Source organism: Pleurodeles waltl, unplaced genomic scaffold (genome assembly GCF_031143425.1).
Source record: "Pleurodeles waltl isolate 20211129_DDA unplaced genomic scaffold, aPleWal1.hap1.20221129 scaffold_39, whole genome shotgun sequence".
NCBI classification, from domain to species: Eukaryota; Metazoa; Chordata; class Amphibia; order Caudata; family Salamandridae; genus Pleurodeles; species Pleurodeles waltl.
Window position 1 is genome coordinate 1,774,142 of NW_027150097.1, and position 16,835 is coordinate 1,790,976.

The window sequence follows — 16,835 nt, forward strand, 5'->3', positions numbered from 1 at the left end:
CACAGCACACATCTGCCCCTGGCTCCCAAGTTGTATGTAGGAGCAATGAGAGAACCTCGGAAAAATGTAGAAAAATGGCTGAGCTTAAAAAAAAGAGCAACGCTTACTTTTTAGGTCTGACATTAGGCAAGAACTTTTGATTTTACTAAAAAAGGTGTAATATACTTACATATAGGGGCTTTCAGCCACCTCTCTTCATCCATTGGTCTGTTTTTTGTCAATCACATTTTGTTTCCACCAACTACAGCATACAGCGTGGGGCAGCCTACTTCAGCCACTGGCTAACTTCACTTTGAGCGACTGCATTTTGCCCTTTCACAATGAACATATTCACACACAAGCTAGTTCGCATGAGTGCCGGTGTTTTTGTTTTTAATTTATAATTACTTTATTGTTGCTTTTGTGTTTAGATCCTAATGTGATAGCAGGACTCTTCTGATGCACACTCCATCTTTATCAGATCCCATCTCTTGTCAATGCTGTTGTAAATTCCTGTTGTAATGTTTTGCTTTCCTGACTGCTGCTACTTCACAGCATACCAGACTGTGTCCATTTGAACCTGTTCTGTATTAGGCTACTCTCTTTTACTTTTTTCTTTTTTTCTTCTTTCTTTGCTAATTTATTTACTTCTATCTTTCTATTTCCTTCTTTCTTTCTTTTTTCTTTCTTTACTTCTTCCACTCTTGCCTTCTCTCTTTTTTCTTCACATTTTCCTTTGTCTCTTTTTCTTGCTCTCTTTTTTATTTATTTCTCTTTTCTTCCCCTTTATTTCTCTTCTCCTTCTTTCACTTTCCTTCTCTCTTTCCTTCATTCTCTCTCTTTCATTCTATTTCCTTCTCTTTTCTTTCCTTTCCTTCCCTTCCCTTTCCTTTCCTTTTTATTCTTCCATTTCTTTTGCTTTCCTTGTTCCTTGTTTGTTTCCTTTCTTTTGGTTTCCTTCCTTTTTCTTTCTGTCTTTCTTTTGTTTTCATTTAATCCTTCTTTCTTTTGCTTTCCTCTCTTCTTTCTTTCTGTTGCTTTTCTTCATTCTTCTTTTTGCTTTCCTTCTTTCTTTGACTATCCTTTCTTTCCTTGTTTGCTTTTCTTTTTCATTCCTGTGTTTTCTTAGTGTTTTTCTTTCCTTCTTTAGTGCACTTTCCTTCTTTCCTTCTCTTTCACTTTCCTTCACTTTCTCCTTTCTTCTCTTTCTCGTTCGTTTTCCTTTCCTTTCCCTGGGACAAGCCTGCGAGTGCATGCGCTAGCGCATAAGTCTTGCTTGCAAGACATATTTGTTTACAAAAAAGGAGTTGGAGCCCAAACCTTGTTTACCATTTGTTGGCATCAGTGCCCTTTTTTTTGCAGCCTAATTAACAAGCGCCCTGCAAACTTCACATCTGTTCCTTACACTGGAGCAGGGACCAAGCACAGATTAATTCAACTTCATCTGTGATCGCCCGCTGCCCGTACGTGATTGAGGTAGTATTTTATTGTTTTTATTAACTTTTAGTGCCATGCAAACAGAAGGCGTCTGACTGGCAAAAATGGACCTTGCAGGACACACAAAATTGCAAAGATTTATTTTCTGAAGTTAACTTTCTTTTATTTTGCCAAGTCTGTTTTTCTCACTTTGCTCTCATGTTTTCCTTTGTTTTTGCTTGTGGGAGCTGTTCTCGAAAGATGATGATTCTCTTGTTCTAAAATCAACATTGTTTATGTGTAATTTATGAAATTATACCTTAACACAAATTGCGCAGTACACCCCAATTTACCCCATTCCAATCCACCCCACTCCACTCCACATCAGTCCACCCACCTCACCCCTTGCCACTTTACCCCATTCAGTCTAATCCACCACATACCAATCCAATCCAATCCACTGCACTCCATTCCAACCACTCACTCCAATCCAATCCACCCCACTCCAATCCACATCAGTTGAACCACCTCACCCCACGCCAATTTACCCAATTCAGGCTAATCCACCACATACCAATCCAATCCAATCCACCTACTCCAGTCCAAACCACTCACTCCAATCCAATCCACTCCAATCCGCCAACTCCAATCCAAAACAATCTGCCTCACTTCAACCTTCCCCACGTCAGTCTGCCCCACTCCAATCCAAAATAACCTGTCCCACTCCAATCCAAAACAATCTGATCCACTCCAATCCAAAACAATCTGCCCCTATCCAATTTGCTCCACTTCAATCCAAAACAATATGCCTCACTCCACCATGCCTCACTCCAGCCTGCCCCACTCCAACGTGACCCACTCCAATCCCAACCAATCTGTCCCACTCCAATCTAAGACAATCTGCCCCACTCTAATGTGCCCCAACCCAATCCCAACCAATCTGTCCCACTCTAAACCACCCCAGCCCAATCCAAAATAATCTGCTGCACTCCAATCCGCCAACTCCAATCCGCCCTACTCCAGGCTGCCCCACTCCAATATGCCCACTGCAATCCACCCCGATCCAATCCAATCCACCTCCCCATTCCACCCACTCTATCCCAATTCACCCCACTCCAATCCAACCCAACCCGCTCCAGTCCAATCCAGCCCAGTGCAATCTACCCCACTCCAATCCAGTCTGCCTCGCCAAGCCCACCTCACTGCAATCCAATCCACCCCTTTTCCCATCACGTTTTCCAGCAAATCGGAGGCTACTCAAACTTTAATCCACTTTCACTGAAATTCCATGTGAATATTCAGTGCACTTGCTTCATTTCTCTACAGATAAAATAATTTGCGTGGCGGGAGCGAACAGGTGTAATCTGTCACTAGGGAAAGCTGTGAGGCGTATGCTTTCGCTAGAATGTATATATATAGGATCCGACTCACTGAGTGCACTATGTTCACTCGTCTGGAATGAAATCCCCCCTGATTAGATGCGATCAGGAGTAACATCTCACATTAGACTCCAAAAGACCCGATACGTGCGGGAGACGCCCGAATTTTTACGCTAAAAAGCGGCTTCATGTTATCTGTCTCCCTCCCGCAGTCGCCTCTGCTACAACTGAAGTCAACGGGGGAGAATCCATTCCTCCGATATATATCAGTTATTTAGAAAATATCCCTCTTTCACCGTCTAAAATCTTCGCATGTTTGATCTCAGGGTCTCCGAGGCAAAAACCAAGGCACCTCGCGAAGGAGGCCGGGGGAGGGTGAGAGGCGTCATCCATAGGTCCCGGGGGCATCTGGGGGGGTAATAGTTTAATATCCTGTAAAGCGCGGCCCCCGCTCGCGCCGCCGCTGCACAGGTGAGTTTACATTCGCTCAGGTGAGCTCCACTAGGAGGTGACATTGGTACAACGCGGGCATCTCAAGCGCATATACAGGCGCCGCGTCAGCCTGATGTCCACTGTTTGTTGAACAAAAATGTTTTTCACGCTTTACAGCAGCGAGCCCATGTATTTAATAAAAATAACGCGGAAATAGACAATTCTATAAAAGGGTGAAGGGGACACCCGGATTTGAACCAGAGACCTCTTGATCTGCAGTCAAATGCTCTACCACTGAGCTATATCCCCGTCCTTGTCACTGCACATTCTGTGTCACTCCCACAGCGTCGTGCAAGAGTGTTCTCATGTGATGTCCTGCTATCAGTGAGCTATATCCCCACATGTTCCAAAGGACCACTACCGTCCTATATCTCTGCGTAATGAACCATTCTCAGCGGCTTGTCAAGTTACCAGCTGGAAACTGGAACAGGAGAAAGAGTTAACGTCCCCTCCATACAACTGACCTCAATCTCCTCAGCAATCACTTTTTCAATACACACCTCAGCAAACATCAGAACTCTTCCAACTAAAACGTGCTACACAAGGAAAGCTCCTGGTGCTGATGATTTGCAGTATTGGTTCTTGCACTTGCCTTAATTGTTTGATCTTGGCCAAGTCATGTTAGTTCCCCTTGCTTGCCATTAACTCTTCCATGTTCGTGTGAAGTAAGAAAAAGGTAGAACGCAAAATGGACTTGAGCAGCATTAAAGCAAAGTAAGTTTTTCAAAGTGACTGTAGGTGACCATAAAGGTTTTACTCAATGGTGCATGTTATGCCTGACTATAAATGATTTTTATTCACATTTTTATGCCTCAGCTACAGACAGCTGTCTCTTAGAGACCTGCTGTTTCCAATGCATTACATGTACTTAAGAGTTGCCTTTGGGTCAGCCATGAGCTCATGAGTGGATAACTTTGTTGTCTGCCTCGATTTGATGGCTTTCGTCTCTGTGCTTCCATTTGTCCTGCCATGAGCATTCTGATCGCACTGTTTTGATTGGACGATGCATCTTTCCATCGCTGACATCAGACCTAGTTTGCAGTTCATGGGAAAGACTATTTTCTAAGCTAATGCAATACCTCAATAGTCACACAGTAACTTATCACACATGAAAAGAACCACACAGTGTTACAAAAATAAAGATACTTTATTACAGTAACAGTACACTAGATTACTTTTAGGCAGTCCCCTCAACCCGAGGTAAGTATACACTATGTATATGCACAATGGCAATCAGAAATTAGCATAGAACAACAAGCATTGGAAAGAATTGTAGAAAAATAGTTAGGGTCCTAGGAGAGGACCAAACCATATACTAAAATAGTGGAATGCAAAGTGAAGTCCCCCACCCAAGGTTATGGAGTAGTTAGGGGGAGCTGGATGAACTTGGGATCCCAAGAGGTGAATACCTAAGGGACTCCCAGTGACCAGGAGATTAGAGGTAAGTACCAGGCCTTCCCAAAGATTAACAAGACGATTTAGAAAATGGATTTTACAAGAACAGGACCAGACCAGAGGAATCCAAAGGTGGCTTCTGGAAGAAGAGGACCTGCAAAAGAAGGGGACAGGGTCCGGTCCACGATGGAGTATCCAGTCGGGCAGGAGCCACTACCCACCCTTCAGTGGATGAACATCCGGGTTGATGGGGAGGAGAAAACCAGCTGTGGAGCCGAGGCGCTGCAGAGGAGTCCTTGGAGCAGTGCAGATGATGTTCCACGTTGGTCGCCAGGTTGCAGATGGTCAGTGGTTAGGGGAAGCACCAACAAGCCTTGGCAAATACAAGAGGAGGCAAAACAAGAGTTGCAAGGATGAAGACGACCAGCAAGGTCCAGGGGGCTCGACCCTTGGAGGGGAGTCTGGGCTGAACCTCAGCAGTTGGGAGAGTCAGCAGAAGCAGCTGCAGCCCGCACAAGCAACCCAGTGGCAGCAGGCACAGTAAGTTGCAGTGAGGCCCAATCAGCACACCTGGAGAGGAGTCCAATGTTGCTGGAGCAGCAGAGAGGAGAAAGTCCTTGCAACTATGAAGTGCTGGGGCTTCTCGGAGCCTGACAGTCCCTTGGAGCAGGAGACAACAAGCCTTGGTTGCTGCAAGAGTTGCAGTGCACAGGGGTACTGTCCTGCAAGGGCTCATTGTCTCCCAAGTTAGACAGTGGACAGAGAGGACCAAGGAGACCACTTCAGACCACCAACTGTGATGCAGGATTCAAGCAGTTCCAGAGAAGAGCAGATCCACTCAGCCAGACATCACTGCTTTAGGTGCCTGCAGATGCAGGGGAGGGATTTCTTCACTCCAAGGGAGATTCCTTCTTGCTTCTTGGTGCAGCTGAAGTCTTGCCAACCACAGAAAATGCACAGCCGGGGAAATGTTGCAGTTGCTGGAAGGAACATGGGAAACAATGCTGCAAGGTGAGGTCATCTCGGGAGTTGCAGTGTAGTTGGTTCCTGAAGTGTCCAGTTGCGGTTCCAGTGGCCAGGAGCAGAAGTAAACGATGCAGAGGAGTCCTGGTGGAGTCTTGCACATCGAATCTGGGAACCCACCTGCAAGGGAGTCCCTAAATTAGCCCCAAAATGGGGGTTGATCACCTTGCATGGTGACCACCAATGAGGAGGGGTCTCTGGTATCACCTGACCACTCAGATGCTCCCAGGAGCCTCTGCACATCTTGGGTTCAAGATGGCAGAATTGAGTGGCCACCTGGAGGAGCTCCGGGCACCACCGCTGGGGTGGTGATGGACAGAGGAGTGGTCACTCCCTTTTTCTTTGTCCAGTTTTGCGCCAGAGCTGGGACCAGCAATCCCTGGGCTGGTGCAAACCAGTTTATGCAAGGAGGGCACCAAATGTGCCCTTCAAAACAAACCGGTGGCTTGGGGAGGCTACTCCTCACAAGCCTTGTAACACCTATTTCCAAGAGAAAGGGTGTTGCCTCGCTCTCTCACAGGAAATCCTTTGTTCTGTCTTCCCCTGCCTGAGCTGGTCAAACCTGTCGGAAAGGCTGCAGCAGCACGGGCTGCCCAAAAAACCCTGGAAGACTGGTAGGAGCAATACAGGGAGATCCTCTAAGGAGCACCCAGAGTGCATGGAATCATGCAACCAATACTGGCAATAGTATTGGGGTATGATTCCGACATGTTTGATACCAAACATGCCCAGGTTCGGAGCTACCATTATGTAGCTGGACACAGGTAGAGAGTGACATGTGTCTGGTACACAGATTAAATGGCTTCCCACACTTACAAAGTCCAGTACAATGGCACTGGAGTTCATAGGGGCTCCTCTGCTCATGCAGGAGTGCCCTCACACACAGGGATCTGCACCCTGCCATTTGGGCTGGAGGGGCCTACCATAGGGGTGACTTACAGTGACCTGGTGCAGTGGCCTGTGGTGGAAGGGAGCATGCACCTTTTCACGCAGGCTGCAATGGCAGGCTTGCAGACACATTGTGCCTGGGCTCCCATGGGTGGCATAATACATGCTGCAGCCCATGGGGGACCACTTGTGTCCCAATGCCCTGGGTACCTAAGTACCATATACTAGGGACTTATAAGGGGACACCAGTAGGCCAGTTGTGGAGTGCACCAAGGTCCAAGGTAACCAAATTTGGAGGGAGAGAGCACAATCACTGGGGCCCTGGCTAGCAGGATCCCAGTGAAAATGTTCTAACACTGATAGCAGTAAGAAGTGGGGATGGAAATTGTAATTATATAGCGCTTACTACCTGTTGTCAAAAATAGAGTACTTTCCTACGCTTACAGCGAATGAAATTCTCTTACATACAGGGACTGAACAAGGTCAAACGCACACCTTGTCAGGGGGTAGTAAAGCGCTATACAAATACAATGTATATGTGAAGTGATAACAGTCAGTGAGCCTTTTTTCCCTCCCCCCTGCATTTGCAGCTAAGTGTGAGCCTCAGGTCAGCTCCCAGTCATGATAGCGGAACACAAGGAGACCTGATGGCCCCTTAAATTAAGCCTTTGTTATGGGCTGTTAGAAATGGGGTCTTTGGTTGACAGTCAGGTTACCCCCTGTTCAAGCAAGGACCCTCACTCTAGTTAGGATAAGAGAGAATCACCCTCAGCTAACCCCTGCTTACCCCCTTGGTAGCTTGGCAGAGCAGTAGGCTTAACCTCAGAGTGCTGGGCGTAAAGTATTTGTACCAACACACACAGTAACTTAATGAAAACACTACAAAATGACACAACACCAGTTTAGAAAAATAGGAAATATTTATCTAGACAAAACAAGACCAAAACGACAAAAATCCAACATACACCAGTCAAGTTTTGATTTTTAAAAGGTTTAAAATAAAAAGAGTCTTTAGGTAGTTGTAACAACACACTAGCGCTGCTAGCGTGTAAATGTACCTGGTTTGCGGCAAAAATAACCCCGCACGGGCGGTGTGCGTCGAAAATAACCCGGCACGGGTATATGTGTCGAAAACAGCTCGGCTCGGCGAGGCGCGTCGAAAAAGCCAGCCACGCGACGGTCCGAAGTCCCGCGGCGCTGGTTGCGATCTCTCAGCCTTCGTCAGCGATGCTGCGCGTCGTTTCTCCTGCTCCGGGCGTCGATTCTCCGGTCGCGTTTCCAGCGGCGTCGTTTCTCAGCTGCGGAGCCGGCGTCGCGTCGTTTTCTCAGCCGCGATCGGATTCGCGTCGATCTTTTCTCCGCACGGTGCGCGGTGCGTGTATTTTTGTCCTTAGGCTGCCAGCCTCTCCTTTCAGGGTCCCAGGAACTGGAAGGGCACCACAGAGCAGAGTAGGGGTCTCTCCAGAGACTCCAGGTGCTGGCAGGAAGAAGTCTTTGCTATCCCTGAGACTTCAATAACAGGAGGCAAGCTCTACATCAAGCCCTTGGAGATTTCTTCTTCAAGATGGAAGGCACACAAAGTCCAGTCTTTGCCCTCTTACTCAGGCAGAAGCAGCACTGCAGGAAAGCTCCACAAAGCACAGTCACAGGCAGGGCAGCACTTGTTCCTCAGCGATCAGCTCTTCTCCAGGCAGAGGTTCCTCTTGATTCCAGAAGTGTTTCTAAAGTTTGTAAGTTTGGGTGCCCTTCTTATACCCATTTTAGTCTTTGAAGTCACCTTTCTTCAAAGGGGACTCACACCTTCTTGTGAAATCCTGCCTTGCCCAGGCAAGGCCTCAGACACACACCAGGGGGCTGGAGACAGCATTGTCAGAGGCAGGCACAGTCCTTTCAGATGAGAGTGACCACTCCACCCCTCCCTCCTAGCAGAGATGGCTAATCAGGAAATGCAGATCACACCCCAGCTCCCTTTGTGTCACTGTCTGGTGTGAGGTGAAAAACAACCCAACTGTCAAACTGACCCAGACAGGGAATCCACAAACAAGGCAGAGTCACAGAATGGTTTAAGCAAGAAAATGCTCACTTTCTAAAAGTGGCATTTCCAAACTCACAATCTTAAAATCAACTTTACTAAAAGATGTATTTTTAAATTGTGAGTTCAGGGATCCCAAACTCCACATGTCCATCTACTCTCTAGGGGAATCTACACTTTAATCATATTTAAAGGTAGCCCCCATATTATCCTATGAGAGAGAGACAGACCTTGCAACAGTGAAAACGAAATTGGCAGTATTTCACTGTCAGGACATATAAACCACATTACTATATGTCCTACCTTATCCATACACTGCACCCTGCCCTTGGGGCTACCTAGGGCCTACCTTAGGGGTGCCTTACATGTAAGAAAAGGGAAGGTTTAGGCCTGGCAAGTGGGTACACTTGCCAAGTCGAATTTACAGTGTAAAAATACACACACAGACACTGCAGTGGCAGGTCTGAGACATGATTACAGAGCTACTTATGTGGGTGGCACAACCAGTGCTGCAGGCCCACTAGTAGCATTTGATTTACAGGCCCTGGCACCTCTAGTGCACATTACTAGGGGCTTACTAGTAATTCAAATATGCCAATCATGGATAAACCACTTACATATAATTTAAACAGGAGAGCATATGCACTTTAGCACTGGTTAGCAGTGGTAAAGTGCTCAGAGTTGAAAAGCCAACAGCAACATGTCAGAAAAAAATAGGAGGCAGGAGGCAAAAAAAGTCTGGGGATGACCCTGCATAAGCAAAAGTCCAACACGGGCCTACCTGGAGTCTGATATATGAAAAGCCCCTCCCTGCACGTTGCTGGTGCAAAACAAAAGCAGACAGGATGGGGGCGCTGCTGAATGCGCCCCAGTGTTTGAAAATAACACCGGACAAGGTCAGAATATCCCAGCAAGGGCACCTCTTGCAGGGTGGACGGCGTCCACCTCTGAAAATAGCGTGTGGACGCCGTGTACCCCCGACTTGTGCGCTGCATAAAAGGTGTTCACTCGATGGGTTTTATATTGTGAGGCTCTCAAGTTGATGTAAGGGGTCACATGACTCAAAGGCATTTGTTTGGGACACTTTGAAAACCTTTATTAAGGTCTGTGATCGTGTTCTGTTTTTAGAGCTCTGAGGTGTTCTGACTCGAGGAGCTCCCGCCAAAAACAGAGAAATGTGAAACGGACTTCACTTCATGTGTTTCACCGTGAATGTGTCCAAGCATCAAGGGGTAACTGAGAATGCTGGGCCGCCCCCCTCCTTCAAGCGCTACAAAGGCGACCCACCTCCTGGCACGTCCTCTTCCCTGGCATCGGAGGGGTTAATCCCCCCCCCCTCACTCTCCGCCCTCCCCCGATGGACCAGTCTTACTATTGCATCAGATCACCTACATTGCACGTGAGATTAGTGTGAGGACATAGAGAGCACCCCGGAAGTAGCACCGGTGTCACCCCTTTTCAACCGAAGGCTATATGAGTTCATGGGGGGGGGGGGGGGCGTCCCCTTTTGTGATGTCACTGGTTGGCAAGGCCCTCCTCGCTAACTTCTGAGCCCGGCCCCCCCGGTGGGAAAAGAATGATCTTATAAAAAGCCATCATTTGTAAAGAAGTGTTCTGCAGGCGCGTGACCCGTGGGACTAGATTACTCCTGCCTGCGCGTGCCGCAAGCGTCGAGGAGAGGGCAGGCATAAAATGTATAGGTAAAACACCGCTTCACCGCCATTAATGCTGCGGCCTTTATATCCCGAGGGCCAGCTGTGGGTTGTGCTCAGCAGCGCCCCTTCTACTGAGCGCCCCTGTAAGGTAGACACGTGTGTGCATGTTAAGGATAGACACGTGTGTGCATGTTGGATAGACTGTGTGTGCATGTTAAGGATAGACACGTGTGTGCATGTTGGATAGACACGTGTATGCATGTTAAGTATAGACACGTGTGTGCATGTTAAGGATAGACACGTGTGTGCATGTTAAGGAGCAGGAGCTGGGGCGCTGCGGATAGACACATTCTTGCTTGAAGTTGTATTTTTCCAGTAGAAACTGGCTGGTACACTTATCTCCAAGGTTTCGTACTAGGCCGGTTTCATCCCCTTTGATACAAGGTCAGTCTCTGCAGGTGCAGACAATGGAGGTACAGATAGTAAAATAATTGGCAAACCATGATACAATTTGTGTTCCAAGGCTCCAAGGACAGTGTATGCATAAATGGGCGCTAGTAAAAGACAATTTTTGATTGGACAATTTGAAGCCAACCTATGAACCCTCCAATGGAAGACCCTACAGAATTTGGAATGTTTCTTACTTAAACCCACCGGACAAAGAGAAGTCAGCCATTTTTCCTCGATGCCAGTTTGAAGCCTGATGCCAGACTCCATTTTGGACGACACCCTGATGCCCTTTTCTCTATCTGAGAGAAAGAGACTTTAAGAATTCTCACCCTAGAGACTTTAACTTTGATTTGCCCCGTCTTGCCCAAGCAGTAACTTTGCCCTATTCTCCTTGCCGTTGCAAGGAAGCTTGCCCTTAACTTTGCCCCTCTGAAATTTGCCCCATGCTGATCAACCGGTACCTGAAGGACGAAGACTTTTCTTGAATGCTGATTGTATTTGGTAAATATGAAAGGATAAATGTATTATGCATTGTGTTTTTCCTTTTAGGTACCAACTGCTATTTTGATAGGATCCTAACTAGAAGTTTTCCAAATTTGTGTTGACTAAATTCGTTTTGCATGAAGTCCCACATGCCAATGCTAATTAGAGGTTAGTCGAGGTATTCATTCAATGTATCATGAAGAATTGAAATCTTGTTATGCTGACCGAATGTATGCATTTAGTCAAATACAGTTAGTCACATTAGTGATTTGCATTGCTATAACAGAGTGTATCATCATTCAGATTTTGGGTAGATTGCGTTTCTTCCGCCGTTATGGACAGCTAGTAATGTTCATATACATATATCAATTGGTCTTGAGACATATATATATTGTGCTAGCTTTGTTAATATAGGGAAATAAATTCACTAACTTTTAATAAACTGGTGTGGTTATTCATGACTGAAAGGTCATGGTGCGCCGAAATACCAACTGTTATTGATTTCTGATGTGTTATATTGATCTATTAATTGAGTACTGATTACCGATTACAACAGTTATTGATTATTGATCTGAGTGTCTCGACTATTGAGGATGAGGAGAGCCCGACTCGGTTAAAAGATTCACCGACCTCCAACGTGTCCAGATACAGGTAATTTATAAAGGCTGGACGCGTTATCAATGTTAAGGATAGACACGTGTGTGCATGTTAAGGATAGACACGTGTGTGCATGTTAAGGAGCAGGGGTTGGGCGCTGCGGATAGACACGTGTGTGATGTTAAGGGGCAGCGGCTGGGGCGCTGCGGATAGACACGTGTGTGCATGTTAAGGAGCAGGGGCTGGCGCGCTGCGGATAGACACGTGTGTGCATGTTAAGGGGCAGCGGCTGGGGCGCTGCTTCCAGTGTGCACTGCACACACCAGGGCGCGGGGCTCTTGTGAGTGACTCAGTGTGAGAAGGAGTGGCCTCTGGAAACAGCAGAGCTCACATCCTGCAGGGCCTGTTCTCTGCCTCCTCCCCGCTGACGCAAACCTCTCTGCCTGTGTCTATGCTGACTCTCCGCCAGGGGAAAACAAGAACACTGAGTCCACTCACGGGTGAGCTCCCTCGTGACGCACTACAGTGTCATTCATATTGTCACCTGGCTCCATAGCTCAGGGGTTAGAGCACTGGTCTTGTAAACCAGGGGTCGTGAGTTCAAATCTCACAAGAGCCTTTCACGCCTTTTTGACCACTGGGTGTTATTTTCGGGAGGCATGGTTGCTAAGTTTAACACAAACCATAAAACCATGAAAAAAAATTTCAATCACATTTGTGAACACTTTAAATAAAGTATTCCTGGAAAGGTGTGTTTCAACTTGACATCTGCCAAGGGAAATAATCTTTTTATCGATCAAATGTTTGCTAGGACATCTTGGGACATTGGAGAGCTGCCCTAGAGTGCATTCCGCCCATTGCTTACCATTCGCTTGTAACTTACATTTGCTTGTTTTCTTTGAACTGGCTTTACTTGTTTTACGCTGTCTAGCTTCAGTTAGTCTTTCTTGTGGAGCCTAGCCTGTTTGCTAAAGACATCTTGGTGACATTTAGAAAGCTGACCTAGCAAGGCTTTGCTGTTTATAACACATTTGCTTGTTCTCTATTTGTTGACTTCATTAGTTTTAGGCTGTCTGTTCATCACGTGGAGCACACCCTGTTTACTGTATTCTTCCACAGTGCTCGCTTTCGATACATGTTGTTCTTACTATATCACATTTGCTGTGCATTCAAAGACAGAGGTCAAATGTCATCTGAGGGAGTTTGGTATTTACTTTTCAGTCAGCAGCTTTATCTGACTGTCTGGGTGTGTGAAAGGGGGTGGCTTTTTCCTCTCTGATTCTTTGTAGGGTTTTCTCTTCCTTTTCATTTGCTCTCTCTGCCTCTGTCAGAGCTACTAGGTTTGGCTAGTGCCATGACATCTTTCGGTACAAATTTATTTTACTTGCTTGCCATCACCTTCTTTCTAGCACACAACATTAAAATCTCTACAAATTAACTATGCAATATTTTCAGAACATATCAGAATTAGTAAAGCATAAATGAAGCACACTTTTCTATAATACTAAAGTGTGCATGAAACACATATTTTAAGACAATCAAAACAAATCAAAACACTACGTGATGCCACTTCCAACCATTATTATTTGTGTGTGGTATGGCTTTATCAGTGAAACAATATGTCTGTATAAATGTGATGGTCATTTCAAGTGAAAATGTTTTGTCAGTAATGGCAGTGCAGTACCGCACCATGCAAACTCCACTCTACGCCACTCCATTCTACAACACTCCGTGCTTTGTCACTTTACTCCAATCCAATCTACGATATATCATTCCACTCTACCACACTGTAGGAAGGTAGCCTCTTTCTAGCCTTGTTACCCCCACTTTTGGCCTGTTGTGGGTGTTTTTACAGTCTCAATGGGATCCTGCTAGCCAGGACCCCAGTGCTCATAGTTTGTGGCCTATATGTGTTCCCTGTGTGGTGGCTAACTGTGTCACTGATGCTCTGCTAACCAGAACCTCAGTGCTTATGCTCTCTCTTTCTTTTAAATTGTCACTGCCGGCAAGTGACCATTTTCACCAATTCTAATTGGCACACTGGAACACCCATATAATTCCCTAGCATATGGTACCTATGTACCAAGGGTATTGGGGTTGCAGGAGATCCCTATGGGCTGCAGCATTTCTTTTGCCACCCATAGGGAACTCAGACAATTCTTACACAGGCCTGCCACTGCAGCCTGAATGAAATAACGTCCACGTTATTTCACAGCCATTTTACACTGCACTTAAGTAACTTATAAGTCACCTATATGTCTAACCCTCACTTGGTGAAGTTTAGGTGCAAAGTTACTAAGTGTGAGGGCACCCTGGCACTAGCCAAGGTGCCCCCGCATTGTTCAGGGCAATTTCCCCGGACTTTGTGAGTGGGTGGACACCATTACATGCGTGCACTACATATAGGTCAATACCTATATGTAGCTTCACAATGGTAACTCCGAACATGTCTAAGATCATGAAATTGTCCCCCCAAGCCAAATCTGGTATTGGGGTGCCAATCCCATGCATCCCCGGGGCTCCAGCTACCGCTGCTGCCAACTCACAGACAGGCTTCTGCCCTCCTGGTGTCTGGGCAGCCCAGTCCCAATCCCAGGAAGGCAGAATAAAGGATTTCTTCTGAGAGAGGGTGTTACACCCTCTCCCTTTGGAAATAGGAGTTAAGGGCCTGAGAGGAGTAGCCTTTCCTGGACTCTGGGAATGCTCTGAAGGGCACAGATGGTGCCCTCCTTGCATAAGCCAGTCTACACCGGTTCAGGGATCCCCCAGCCCCTGCTCTGGTGCGAAACTGGACAAAGGAAAGGGGAGTGACCACTCCCCTGTCCATCACCACCCCAGGGGTGGTGCCCAGAGCTCCTCCAGTGTGTCCCAGACCTCTGCATCTTGAATGCAGAGGTGTGAGGGCACAATGGAGACCTCTGAGTGGCCAGTGCCAGCAGGTGATGTCAGAGACCCCTCCTGATAGGCTCTTACCTAGTTAGGTAGCCAATCCTCCACTGAGGGCTATTTAGGGTCTCTCCTGTGGGTTTCTCGTCAGATAACAAATGCAAAAGCTCACCAGAGTTCCTATGCATTTCCCTCTTTGACTTCTGCCAAGGATCGACCGCTGACTGCTCCAGGACGCCTGCAAAACTGCAACAAAGTAGCAAGAAGACTACCAGCAACATTGTAGCTCCTAATCCTGCCGGCATTCTCGACTGTTTCCTGGTTGTGCATGCTCTGAGGGATGTCTGCCTTCACCCTACACTGGAAGCCAAGAAGAAATCTCCCGTGGTTCGACGGAATCTTCCCCCTGCTAACGCAGGCACCAAACTTCTGCATCACCGGTCCTCTGGGTCCCCTCTCATCTCGACGAGCGTGGTCCCTGGAACACAGGAGCTGGATCCAAGGGACCCCGACAGTCCAGTGGTCCTTCTGTCCAAATTTGGTGGAGGTAAGTCCTTACCTCCCCACGCCAGACAGTACTCCTGTGTACTGCGTGATCTGCAGCTGCTAGGGCTTCTGTGCACTTTTGCAAGAATTCCTTTGTGCACAGCATAGCCCAGGTCCCCAGTACTCCGTCCTGCATTGCTCAACTCGCTGAATTGACCACCGGCTTTGTGGGACCCTCTTTTGTTGTGTTGAGATGACCGCCGTGCTCAGATTTCGGAAACGCCTGGGGTGGGGTATCTTGGACACCCTTAGTGTTTTCTTACACTCCCAGTGACCCTCTACACACTACACTAGGCCTGGGGTCCATTCATGGTTCGCATTCCACTTTTGGAGTATATGGTTTGTGTTGCCCCTAGGCCTATTGTCTCCTATTGCCTTCTATTGTGTTCTACAGTGTTTGCACTATTTTTCTAACTGTTTATTTACCTGATTTTGGTTTGTGTGTATATTTGTGTATTTTACTTACCTCCTAAGGGAGTATATCCTCTGAGATACTTTTGGCATATTGTCACTAAAATAAAGTACTTTTATTTTTAGTAACCCTGAGTATTGTGTTTCTTGTGATATAGTGCTATTTGATATAAGTGGTATAGTAGGAGCTTTGCATGTCTCCTAGTTCAGCCTAAGCTGCTCTGCTATAGCTACCTCTATCCGCCTAAACTGCTAGAATACTACTAATGTACTATAAGGGATAACTGGACCTGGCACAAAGTGTAAGTACCATCAGGTACCCACTATAAGCCAGGCCAGCCTCCTACACACACTCTACTCCCCTGTACTCCATGGTACTCTACGTCAGTCCACACCACTGTACTCCACTCCACTCAATGCATGCCACCCTACTCCAACCCCCTTAGGGCCACACTTCTCTACTCCACTCTACTCTGTTCTTATTCACTCTACGTCAATCTACATTCTACGAGACTCTACAACACTTCATGATATGACACTGTATTCTACTCTATGCACTTCCCTCTACACCACCCTAAGCCAGTCTTCTCTATTCCACTATACTCCACTCCACTCTATGACACTCCACTCTATCCCACGCCACTGTACTCCACTCTATGACACTCTACTCTATCCCACTCCACTGTGCTCTACTCTGTTCTTATCCACTCTATGTCAATCTACGACATTCTACGAGACTCTACAACACTTCATGATATGACACTGTATTCTACTCTATGCACTTCCCTCTACACCACCCTAAGCCAGTCTTCTCTATTCCACTATACTCCACTCCACTCTATGACACTCCACTCTATCCCACTCCACTGTACTCCACTCTATGACACTCCACTCTATCCCACGCCACTCCACTCCACTCTATGACACTCCACTCTATCCCATGCCACTCCACTCCACTCTATGACACTCCACTCTATCCCACTCCACTGTACTCCACTCTATGACACTCCACTCTATCCCACGCCACTCCACTCCACTCTATGACACTCCACTCTATCCCACACCACTCCACTCGATGACACTCCACTCTATCCCACGCCGCTCCACTCCACTCTATGACACTGCACTCTATCCCACTCCACTGTGCTCCACTCTATGACACCACTCCAGTCTACTTTGGCAACACAAAAGGATGATGGACAG

The 16,835-nt window shown here is 46.9% G+C and overlaps 2 non-coding genes across 2 annotated transcripts; one reads left to right on the forward strand and one right to left on the reverse strand.

Moving 5' to 3' along the window:
• Positions 1–3,443: 3,443 nt before the first annotated feature.
• Positions 3,444–3,515, reverse strand: TRNAC-GCA (transfer RNA cysteine (anticodon GCA)). The gene has a single exon. It is a non-coding gene; the product is annotated as a tRNA-Cys (tRNA).
• Positions 3,516–12,335: 8,820 nt separating this feature from the next.
• On the forward strand, positions 12,336–12,408 carry TRNAT-UGU (transfer RNA threonine (anticodon UGU)). Its single transcript has one exon. It is a non-coding gene; the product is annotated as a tRNA-Thr (tRNA).
• The last annotated feature ends 4,427 nt before the right edge of the window (positions 12,409–16,835 follow it).